The sequence below is a fragment of the Ictidomys tridecemlineatus genome, unplaced genomic scaffold, assembly GCF_052094955.1.
Source record: "Ictidomys tridecemlineatus isolate mIctTri1 unplaced genomic scaffold, mIctTri1.hap1 Scaffold_240, whole genome shotgun sequence".
Classification (NCBI taxonomy): Eukaryota; Metazoa; Chordata; class Mammalia; order Rodentia; family Sciuridae; genus Ictidomys; species Ictidomys tridecemlineatus.
This window is the reverse complement of record NW_027522074.1, coordinates 44,546-56,931: the sequence shown is the minus strand read 5'-3', so window position 1 is coordinate 56,931 and position 12,386 is coordinate 44,546. Positions and strand designations below refer to the sequence as shown.

The 12,386-nt window shown below is 45.5% G+C and overlaps 1 pseudogene; it reads right to left on the bottom strand.

Annotated features, from left to right (window-relative positions):
* The window catches only part of LOC144373122 (E3 ubiquitin-protein ligase TRIM35-like), a 58,638-nt pseudogene extending 46,608 nt beyond the window's left edge, over positions 1-12,030 (bottom strand).
* Between the last annotated feature and the right edge of the window lie 356 nt (positions 12,031-12,386).

Sequence of the window (12,386 nt, the reverse complement as noted above, 5' to 3'; positions counted from 1 at the left end):
ACTGACAAACAACCTAATTAAAAATGGATAAAACAGTATAATTAATACTTTTCCAAAGAAGATCTACAAATGACCAATAACCACATGAAAAGATGCTAAATATTGTTAGCCATCATGAAATGCAAATCAAAATAATGAGATACCACTTCAAACTCAATGGGATGGCTACTTAAATATATATATATATATATATATAGAGAGAGAGAGAGAGAGAGAATATAAATATATATATGAGAGAGAGAGAGAGAGAGAGAGAGGGAAAGGATGTAGAGAAAGTAGAATCATTATTCACCGTTGATGGCAATATAAAACAGTGCATTTGCCTTGCAAAAGAATCTGACAGCTTTCAAAGGGTCAGAGTTACCAAAGAAGCTAGCAACATCCAAGAGAAATGAAAACATGTACATATAACTGGTACATTAGTTGGGTGCGGTGGTGTGTGCCTGTCATCCCAGTGACTTGGGAGGCTGAGACAGGATCACAAGTTCAAGGCCAGCCTCAGCAACTTAGACCTCAAGCAAGTCAGCCAGACTCTGTCTCAAGATTGAAAAAATAAAAAACTAGCACTAGGGATGTAGCTCAGTGGTAAAAGCACCCTGGGTTCCACTCCCAATACAAAACAAACCAAAACACTGGTATATGAATGTTTACAGCCCTATTACTACAAGAGCAAAAAGTAAAAACAACCCAAATAATCACAAATTGATGAACAGATAAAATATAATATACAATAGAGCAGTATCATTCCTCCATAACAAGGAAAGAACTATTAGTTGCTAAGACATGGATGAAGTTGCAAAATATGCTGAGTGAAAGAAACCAGTCACAAAAGGTACATATTATATGACTCCATTTATGTGAAATGTGTAAAATAGGCAAATTTGGTAGACAAGAGAGATTGGTGGCTGAAAGGCACCAGGACAAGAGGAATAGGGGAGTGACAGCTGAAGGATTTGGAGCTTCTTTTTGGATGGATGAAATGATCTGAAATACAGATTGTCAAGATGGTTGCACAACTGTACAGTGCTGAAATCACTGAACTGTATGTTTTAAATAAGTGACAAACTGGGTGTAGTGGTGTGGGGCTGTAGTTCCAATTACTTGGGAAGCAAGAAGGTCACTCAAGCCCAGCAATTTGAAGCCAGAAAAAGCAAGAATGAGATCCTATCTTTTAAAAAACTAAATAACAACAACAACAAAAATGGGTGATTTACACAGTGCAATATATAAATTATATCTCAATAAAGCTGATATTTAGAAAAACAAAATCACAAACCAAAATCATTGGCAGAAGGACAATTTCCTTAGCAGAATCATCAAAGAAAGAAACAATTTAAATCCTTTGAGTGATTCTGTAATCAGTGCCCTCTGGAGACAAGGCATATCATGGTTTGACATGAAGTGGTCAACCCACAAAGGTCCTCCCCAGAATGGGACACACTGCTGGAACACAGTATTTGCCCCCTGTTCCAGAAGGTGAGCTGTCGGTGGTGAAGAGGATAGTGTGTCATCTTGATCATCTTGATTTACAAACCAGCCTTCAAGTTACAGAAACTTCTCTGCGGGGCCCAATAATGAAATCAACCAAAGCGAGAAAAAATAAACTCAATGGCATCTGTTTTTTTTAAGTGAGAATGGAATCATTCTTAAGAGAGAACAAGCCATATTTAAGTATTAAAAAAATCTGGTTTTGAAAGACCACGTTTACTAGGGGGTAGAGAGATAAGAAACCAAGGATGGCACAAAAGCAAAGCGAACAGGGGGAGCAAGAGAGAGAGACACGGGGAGAGCAGGGGAGAGAAGAGGCTGGAGACGCCACCCCTGTCACGCCCCTGGCCTCTGACAAGCAGCACACCAATGCCATCCCTCAGGACCAAAGCCAAGAGGTCAAAGGAAGACTGGCATGGCGGGGCTGGTGACCATGGTTCTCTAGTCCCTGAACATCCGGCCCCATCACAGAACGTGGCAGCCACGCTCGTCACCATAAGAAAAGAGAACACTAAGGCAGGAGGGTTTCAAGTTTAATATCAGCCTCAGCAACTCAGAAGGCCCTAAGCAGCTTAGTGAGACCCTCTTTAAAAAAAAAGAAAAAGAAATCATTGCTTATTGATGATAACCCTAGTCCTGTAACCTCCTCACACACAACAGTCTGTATCTCATTTGGGTTCTCAATAGCATGGAAAACCCTGTGTGACAGAAGTGAATTATTTCAAATAGCAACAATTTTTAAAACTTGTTTGCCTTCAAATCTTTTGCCCTTAAATATGTCTGATCAAAAGTTTTTCTAAAACAGTGGGAAGTATTTAACACTCAATCATAAAAAGTGCACATTCCAAATCATAACCACAAAAATATTAAGAAAATGAGACCCAAACCATAAAAATACTCAGAGAAAAAGCAAAGAAATATTTCTTGCCTGAGAAAAAGAAATTGCTAGCATAATATGAAACAAAAAAGACTCAATCAACGAGATAAATGAATATATATTAAAGATAAGCTTTAAATGACAAGACCTTATAAGCAGGGTTAAATACATGCATGTAATTCCAAAATGACTACTGTATAAATGACCCCCCCCCCAAAAAAAAAACCCTAAAAATAATTCATTGAAAAAGAAATGACAAACTGGGAAAAATGTTTGCAATATATTCAACAAACTAGTATTAGTCTTAATATACAAAAGCACTCCAAAAATCCAATGGGAGAAAACACAAATATTCCAAGAACAAAAAAAGGATATTAATTGGTATTCACATCATTCACAAAAGAAATCTATACTGTGAAAAGATGGGCAAAGGAGAAGGGACCACGTAGGAAGAGTGGAATCTACTGATTCTTCTCACACAGGACAAGAAAGGATGGAGCAAAGAGGAAAATTCGGCAAGAGCCAAGGCAACTCCAGCCACTGTCACACCAGCAGGGACAGCCTCATGGTAAAGGGGTAAACAACAGAATGTATACTCAGCGACTTGGATTCAGAGAATTTAACGGGAAAAGCACCCATCCAGTTAGAACTCTGGAGGCCTCAACCTGACCACCTTAAGAACCCTGGCCTCCACAAGAAGCCTAAGAGCTCTCTGCTGCCTGGCAGAGAGAGGTGGATGCACCCCCCTTCACCCTAATCCAGCCCTATATAATACAAATGTAGGTATTCTGATCATGGAAATGTACAGGGAAGCATTCCCCTGGTGTGCAAACTCTTGGAGGGTCACAGGCACATTATTACCCACCTTTAGAATGCCCTGCAATCTCTCTTAGGATCTAGTAATATAGCTAATATATGTGCAATGTCTAGCTGGTATGGTAACGCCCTGGAGAAGCCTCTGTGTTAGAGGCTCATCAGAGGCTCATCAAACCTCGACCTTGATTGCAGGCACATAGTTCCTAGGAATAAAGGAACTTATTTGCTAGATAACTACAATGTTTCACCAAGCTCTGCTGCTCCTGGAGCTGCCTGCCTAACAGTAACTTTAGGCAATGGACTTTCTTGAGAACTGCACAAAGCTCCTACATTGCATACTATAACTGTAAAATTTACTTGCAGAATAAGCAACCTTACTGATACTCTAAACCATAATGTAGTTATGGTACTAATAACCAAACGTAACCTATTGGTATAAATAAACGTGGCCACTTGGACACCTTCCCTGCCTCTGCACCTCATCTCTGTGTCTCCCTTTATTATTTTTTTACACACAATGCCAGCCAAACAGCTTTGGCCATGACGACATTGGTTACAGGGCAGAAATGAAGCCTGATGACTCCATGACAGCACCAGAAGAACTCCACAAACGGTGTCCTCTAGCAACAGCAGGCTGCAATCTCATTTGTGGACTGGAATCTTGGTCTGTACTCATGGCTCTGACCTAAGATGATCAAATGGTGTCACTCTGTCAACTCAGCTTCTTGGTCTCCAAAACATCATAAACATTGAATGGCCTCTCTCTGTGGGCACTCAGATGCATTACCTTATATCAAAGTTTCACAAAAATCCTAGGAAGATGGAATTTCTTTCTACAGGTGAGTGTATGAGTTTGGTGGGGGCCAAGGGATCTGCCTGTAAACACAGGGTTGGATTTCCAAGGTCAGCCTGCAGCTTACTGCCCTGGACTCTGCATTTCACAGCCTCGACTCCTGCTCTACTCCTCCAGCTTAGGACAGGCTGGTTTCTGACTGTCTCATTTACCCTGGCTCTGATCTGTCACCTTCTGAGAGATGACTGCTTCTAGTAATTACCACTCAGCTGCACTCATCTCAGCCACAGCTGACACACCTGGTTTGGGCTGCTGGGAACTCCCCTGAAGTCCCTACAGTGTCTGAGTGGCCAAGGACTGGGCTCAGGGAAGCCTCCTAATATCTAGCCATGAAACCAGCCACAAGCTCATTACTGGTCCCCTGCAGGTGCCCAGAACTTCCAGACATTGGGAATGTGCTCACTTTCCTTGTATTTTGATGACAGGGGACAAACTAGAAAACAACAAGGTAATGAAGTGTCTTGAAGAAAATGAGGGAGACCTGAAGCTGGGTAAAAGGGAAGGGCTAGTCTGGGTAGCAGCAGGGAAAATTCCCAAGGAACGTGTAAGCTGAAATTTTAATGGCATCTTTGACTATAGGGCAAGGGGAACAGCTTTAGCTCATTTAAGGGACAGAGAAGGCCACAGAAATGACAGAAGCACAGAGCACCAAGCCACAGAACAGCAGATGAACTTGGGGAAGGCAAGGGGCAGACAACAGCCTTGGCCATGGGAAGGAGTCTGGACTGCAGTCTGGGGCATGGAACTACACTAGGCGATTTTAAGCAGAGGAATGACACAGCAATGTGCTTTTCCAAAAGACCACTGGAGTGCTTGGAGAGTGGAAAGAACAGAACAAAGAACAGAAAACCAAGAACAGAAGCAGGGAGCAGCCAGGAAGGAGGAGCAGCAATGCAGGTGGATTTGGATGGACATGTATGGTTCAGAGACAGGGAACAGGGCTGTGGTGGAGTGGACATGAGCACTGAAAGGAAACCTGGAATCACAGGAATCGCAGGGGCTTGCACGGAGTGAATGGCGAAATGCAGCACACACTGAGGTTATTATTAAATGACAGTGCAATGGCACGGGTGGCTTCTTAAGCCATGCCTGTGCTGCTGGTGTGCCATGCCCAGGTCTTCAGTGATGCAGTGTAGCCCAGTCAGCAGCTGAGAACAAGGCTGTATGAGACTTCCAAGTCCACAGCTAGCCCACGGGCAGCATCAACAGAGCCAAGGCCAACCCTCCCCTGCTTCTCCCTGGCTGCACGCTGGTTCCAAGCACTCACCTGATTGTGCTTGGCCTCCTAGGAGCGTCAAATGGCCCAGAAGGCCTTGGCTTTCTCCTGCAGCGTGTACTCTATGTTTCTACACTTGACCTGATGTGGGGAATGAGAAGGAGGCAGGGAGGCAAGTTAGGACTGGAGGCCAGACAGGGAGGACAAACACCACATTTATAACTGGAATCCACTTTGACAAGAGCATGAAAACAGCATTTACTAAACCTAGTCCATGCCAATCCCCTGGGGCACAGCTGAATGTTAGTCCTGATCTCAAATCATTCCTTTATAATGCTAAGAGCCCTCAGATGTCCTGTAGCCCAACTCCCTTGTCCTATGCCTGGTACAGGGAACAGGGCTGAGGAGGTAGAGGGGCCTGTTGGCTTTCAAGCTGGCCATAATACAGCACAGAAGGGTATCCTGCTCAGCCTGGGACTGGTCCAGGCTGAGCTCTGAGTCCCTGAGATGTGGGGATAAGACAGGGGGAGGGACCACATGCTCCCTTTGAAATGTTCCAGACTGTACTGGTCTGAAGTCACTAATCTTAGGGGGTCTGACTCCCTCATTTCCCATCAAATGAAGTTATTTCCCATGAGGCCTTCTCTACACATTTCCCTCCAGACCCCTCCTCCTGACATTCTCATATTGCTTAGATCATGTGACAGACTTTAATTGTCAAATTCAAATATTTATCTCTTCAGTAGTTTTTGTTTTCTAAATTTTAATTATTGCTTCTGAACTTTCTGGACTCCCTGAAGAACACTGTAAATTTTAGGTTAGATTCCTACCTTTTCATCTACATTGTGAGAAACCCTTTCATATATTTTCTTTTGGAAAAACAGTAAATATTCTAATAATAATAATCTAATATTACTAATATTAGATTAATTCTAATAAAAATAATAATGATTCTAATAATAGTACTGGTAAATTACCATCACCATTTATGGAGCACCTACATGTAGCAGGGACAGTGCTAATTACTTAATACCAGTTTCCTACCCGATAAGAGGGATATCACTATGGAGCTCATGGGTTGACAAATCAGTGCATGTCAAGGGCTGAGAAGTGGGCAGGCACACAGTACATGCTGCAAGGTCTAGCTCTTAGTACCAATAAGTGCCACTTGTGAGCCAAGAAATTTAATTCTCCTACCAGATGTTCCAGGTTTCTTAATGTACAGAATAAATGCTAAGATAACCTCATCTAGATCTCATCCTTATCCAACTCCAATTTGTTTTCCAGATCTTTCTTCCCCCCTGATATGCAGACTCATCACACAATAGGTGTTTACCATGCTGCCTACTGCTGGGACCTCTTCACTCAGGAGCCACAGTGGGCAATTGAGACTCCCTCTCTGCCGGGGGCACAGGCTTAACAAGGCGGCAATGAACATCCTCTATTGAAACTAGGGATCTGCCAGGCTTGAATTGAAAGCTGAGGACCCAGAAAGTAGTGAGTAGTTAGGAAAGGGTAGAAAGAACTAGAAGGGGAATGTCTTAGTCCATTTTCTGTTTGCAGTAACACAACAGCATAGGATAAGCTATTAGGAAACAGGCTGATTCTGGCTCAGAGTTCTGAGCTGAGACTTAGGGCCATGTCTGGTGATAGTCTTCCAGGATAGCTGAGTTCCAGTATGGGTGAGGGCATCACGCAGTGGGAAATAGGAAGTGCATGTGAATCCTGTTTCTTCCCTTCTCATAAAGCCACCAGGATGGTGGGGGCTCTGACACTCCTATCTAATCCTACTCAAAGGTTTCACCTCTAAACACCAGTCACATTAAGTTTCTACCCTCTTAATACCTTGCAATGGAGATTAAATGTCAACCTTTGTTTTTGGAGAGTATGAACCACATGCAAACTATGGTGGGGAGACCTCTGAATATGGCTAAGAGTAACTGGAATCCCTGAGTTGACACTTCTCAGGCTGATTCTGAGAAGGTAACCCCAGGCAGGGGACCAAGGCTTCAGACCTACATCAAAGTCCAGAGGCATGTATAAGAAACGGGTCCAGACAAGGCAGTTAGAGGCCTGGGCCTCTGAGGGAGTTTGGAGTGTGTCTGGTATTGAAAACACTAAACTTGAGTTCTGACCCAAGAATTTTATCATGTTTACCCCAAAGCTTCAAGAAGTGCATGAATTTTCCCAAGTTTCCATTTTCTCATTAGTAAATGTAACTATCTTCACAGTCCCCTGGAAGGGTCTGTGTCTGAGTATTTTGTGGATTTGCAAGTAGTGTTAGAGTATTCTAAGACAGTGTTATCGTTGAATGATGAACCAAAAAAACCCACCAAGATAAGCACATCCTGAGTCACCTCATACACAGTGTGACACATGCTCTTGGTCCCTACAACATCAGCACTAGCATGTGTAAATGTGTTAATGATTATCAGGCACTAGTCTGTATGAGTGTCATGGTATTGGCCTAACGAGGGAAGAGCAATACACTCAGCATGTAGAGGGTGTATGGGTGCTGTAAGCTGGCCAACCATGTGCATCAACTGAGTTTGAGTTTCTGAGTTCTTCAAACAGGGAAGCTTTGACTCCTGAATCAAGCCAGCACTTGGAACACAGTAAAGAGAATCAATCAAAAGGATCTCTGCCAAGAGTAGAGATTTAGTTTCAGCAAAATAAAATCTTGTAATTAATATTTTAACTGGAATTGTATAGATCCTAATTTTGCTTGGACTTAATCTGGCAACTTCCTTTGGTTTATTGCATATCTGTGATATAGGCAAGAGCAATTTATATGTTTTGTGTTTGTGTGCACCTACGTGGTAACATATTTAAGCCACATTATTGGAACACTTTTTCCTTTAAGAAGAGCAAGCACGTTGTTCAGGTTTGAGAAACACTGCGCTCCAGGGCTTCCTAAGGTCCCCCAAGCACTTGTTTTCTTTCTAGAGCTCTGTTTAAACATTTCCGTTATATCCCAAATCTCCTAAGTCTTTTTGGTCATATCTCCCTGTGCTGAGGACACCAGGCAAGCTCTTTAACATGCCCTTGGATGCCCTGTGGGATCTGTCCCAAACTTCTTCATTCCTCATGTAGAATGTCCTTCGGTCACTGCAGGCCCCACCCTATGCCTCCACTACTGCTACTGACCTTCCTTTACTCCTCTGGGCCTTCAGGTCTGGTGAAATCAGTTGTTCAGAGGCTCCTTACTCAACAGATGGAAAAAGTAGGCCCTCCTCTTAGAATGTCCCATCCTTCACTGAAACTTCAATTATTAGTGAGAGTATTCAACTGTGCCTGTCAACTTCACCCAGGCAGGGTCTCTAGGACTAAACTGTATTCTGCTGGACACACTGTGCCCATCACATTGCAAGTGTTCAACCTACCTGCTCTCTGCACACTGAAAATGATCAACAGCCACCCAGATGCCTGATTATCCAAACACAGTTGGCTGCCCACAGCTCTGGGATCAGAGCACAAGCAGCACTGAGAGAAGGCTCTCTAAAAGCCAATGACCAGAGCACAGACCAAACTAGGTCCAGGGGAAGTCTAGCTACTAGTTCTGTGACTTTGGCAGTTACTTAAACTGAGACTGTCTTTATACTGTACCTCATTACACTGTAAGATAGGGATAACACTACTAACTACAGTAAGCTGAAATGCCCCGCAACCCTGCAAAGCCCAAATTCTAATCAATACAACCGTAAATGTTATGGCAAAAGGGATTTTGCAAATGATGGAATTAAGGATCTTGATATGGGGAGATTCCTCTGGATACTCTGAGTGGGTCCACTGTAATCACGAGGGCCTTATGAGAGAGGTGGTAGTCAGCCAAGGAAGGCAATAAGATAACTGAAGCAGAAGTCAGAGTCATGCTCCCTAAAGATTGAGAAGACAAGGAAACATGTTCTCCCCTGAAAACTCCAAAAGGAATGCAGCTGTGCAGACAGCTTGAATTTGGGCCTTCTGACCTCTAGGACTACAGTTAACTTATGCTGTTTTAAACCACTGTGTTTGTGCCAGTTTACTGTGACAATGATAGAAAGTTAACACACCCAGCCTTGTTGAACATTTGTGAGCATTACATTTGCTAACATGCACATGCTTAAGAGAATCTAACATTTAGTAAGTTCTCTACAAGTATCCACCCACATGATTTTTAGTTTTGCTTCATCCTTAGATGGTGGCCAAAGTGATCTTTTTTCTAAAACATACTATCTCATCACAATCCCCCGTCTGAGAATCCCACAGGGCTCCCCACAGCCAGCACGAATTTTGACCTAGCTCCTTCTCACATGGCAGTGGGATGGGAGGGGGGATCCCACACTGCTCCCCCCAGGACCACCACACATGTCCAACCATGCAGAACCATGTCTTGTCTACTAACTCCTGACTTCCCCCTCTAAAACATGAACTTCATAAAATAAGGGGCTATCTCTGGGACCTGGGCACCCAGAACAGGTTTTGGCACACAGGTGCCCTCAGCTCATGTTTGTCTGGTAAATGAATGAGTCCCACCCTGCTTCAGGTGGCCCTGGACTAGACTATTCCCTGCCTCTCAGGCATCACCGTAAGGGCCCACTGGCTTGACACAAGGCTCCATCTGCATCTCCATCCTGCTGTAACCACTGAAATTCTCTGGGTGCCTGGAAAGTCAGGTTTCCTCACTTCCAGACACTACTGTCTCTGCCATATACCCTCCCTCATTCCTTCCCCTGGCTAATACCTCCTAGCACTCAGGTCTCTCCTGGAAGCTCCTTGAGGGTGAGAATTCTCTATCTCATCTCCTGCAGCTCTTCTAGGACCTATCAGGGCAAGGCATCTGCTACTTAAGAAAGCTGTCACGGACCCTCATGCTTCCTGGCCCCAGGCTCACTGCTCTTGAATCCTGGCTTGGGGCTTGGCTCCAAACTGGGGAGGGTCTGTGAGTGTTCCTGGCCTTGACTCCTGCCCATCTCCTGATCTGCAGCTCTGCCAGCCCCATGAGAATTAGTCACACCTTGACTCATGGTCCCACTATCTAGACCCCAGTTCCCAGTGAGCCCAGCACTTTCTCCAGCTGTCTCAAATCAGTATCCATCACTTCTGCTAGTGGGAGTGCATAGGAGTCACAGGGTCACTCAATCAAACAAGCATAATGATGGCATTCCTGAGTTCTCTTTCACTTGAATATGCCAAAATGTGTGTGGAACTATAACAAAATTATTTCTTAATAAAGGCACTGCAAAGAAAGGAGAGGGTGTGTGTGGAGTACCTCCTTCTGGACAGACAGATTCCTGCAAGCTAACCAGTGTTCTCCAAAATGTTAGTCTGATACATGCATTAGTGATAAAACAAATTTACTGCTTCTTTCCCTTTTGAGTGCTGGGGATGGGACCCAGGACCTCATACACACCAGGCAAAAGCTCTACAACTGAGACACATCCCCAGCTCCAAATTTTAGTGTTTTCACATTGTGTAACTTCTTCCAGAGTACAATGGGCATTTCCAGAATTTTAGTTTTATTTTTTTACATATATATGGGTGATGTAGGGTGTGACTCATTCATTCACAGACAAATGAGCCGAAAATGAATATGTTTCTAAGGGCTAAAGTCTAAATATTTCTGAAAAATTCTTAGCTAGGTTAACCCTTATTTTCTAATCACTTTTTTCTTTCTATAACAAAGACTCCTCCACATTACTTTTACCCTGTAAGTTGTTCCCTGGTTTATGCCTATTGGAACTCTACGCATTAAGATGCTAAAAGAATGATAGAGAACCAACCAGTGGGCCTGAGCCAAGGGCCTCTCCTGGTAGTTACACAAACTTCGGGATCAGCTGAGGACGGTGACTGAGCTGCTGAAACCTTAAAGCTCTACATCCCTTGCCAGGTCCTGGGCTCCTCCCCACTTCTAAACTGAGGGTTCGTGGGCTACCCACACTGGTGCAGCTCAGAGGGACCTGGCCACCTCTGCTGGCTGGGCCAGGCCACTCAGAAAGGGGCAGGGCTGTCTGGAGAAGGTCGCTGACCCTGTATCCCACTTCCTGTTTGCACTCTCTGACCCATCCTGGGCCGGCCTTGAAGAAGGCAGACCCAATAGATAACCACATTCGCGGTGGTTATTCGGATCTGGAGCGAGGATCCCTGGAGGCCTGAGCACGCGCAGCGCTAGCAGGCTGGAGGTCAGAGCCCGGGTGCGGGGATGTGGTCCAGCCCCGGCCACCACGTGTGCGCTGGATCACTGGGCGCTCACCGCCACGCTTACCTGAAAGTCGTGGTCAGTGTCCTTCACTGGCTGCACGTGATGTCCCCGGTGCGGGGGTCGGTCTGGCATGAGTAGCAAGCAGCTCCTTGTCTTCCAGGCAGAAGAGACTCAACTGGCCGCGGCGCAAGCGGCAGAGGCACAGGGAAGAGGGGCCTGTCCAGCGCGCGTCCTCGGCCTCCTCGCGCAGCAGCTTCTCCACCAGGTTGTTCAGGGTGTGGTTGGTGCGCAAGTTGGCGGGCGACGCCCGGTCCCCGCTCACCGGGCATGTGAGCGCCATTTGCACTTCCCTTAGCGGCTCATGCACCCACTGCAGAAGTTGTGGCCACAGTGCAGTGTCACCGCATTGCAGAAGGGGTCGCAGCAGACGGCGCAGAGCAGCTCCTCTTTGAAGGAGCCGGAAGGCGCGGGGGAAGCGGCGGGTCCGGGCTCCATGACCCATGAGCTGCGAGCTCCAGCATCCGTAACTTTGGCTTGCGTCCCTCCCAAACCGCTAAGAGGCCGACTGCGGGTGAACACCTCTCACAGCGGTGAACGGCAGCGGCGCTGGCCAATCGCGAGTGATCGGCTGGTTCCGCCCCACTTCCTGTTTGCGCGAGCTGGCTGTAGCCGCCTTCTGCCTAAGGGCACCTCCACCAGCCGCTCAGTGGCGCCCTGGTGTCACTGGACGCCTGCGTCCTTATTGAAGTGGGAAATGAAGTCTAGGAAGCCCTTCCTTAACTGAGTCCCGGAAACCTCTGGCCCGGGACATGGGAGACATCCAGGATCCTGACTTGGTTCCCAAGTCGTGGCTGGGTCTTAAAGCAGCTTCGTTGGGCTAGCGCTTAGAGTGTCGGTGCCTTCGTAAAGGCTTGTCACTCAAGCCATTGTCCATCACTTCTTTTGGCCAGTCTTC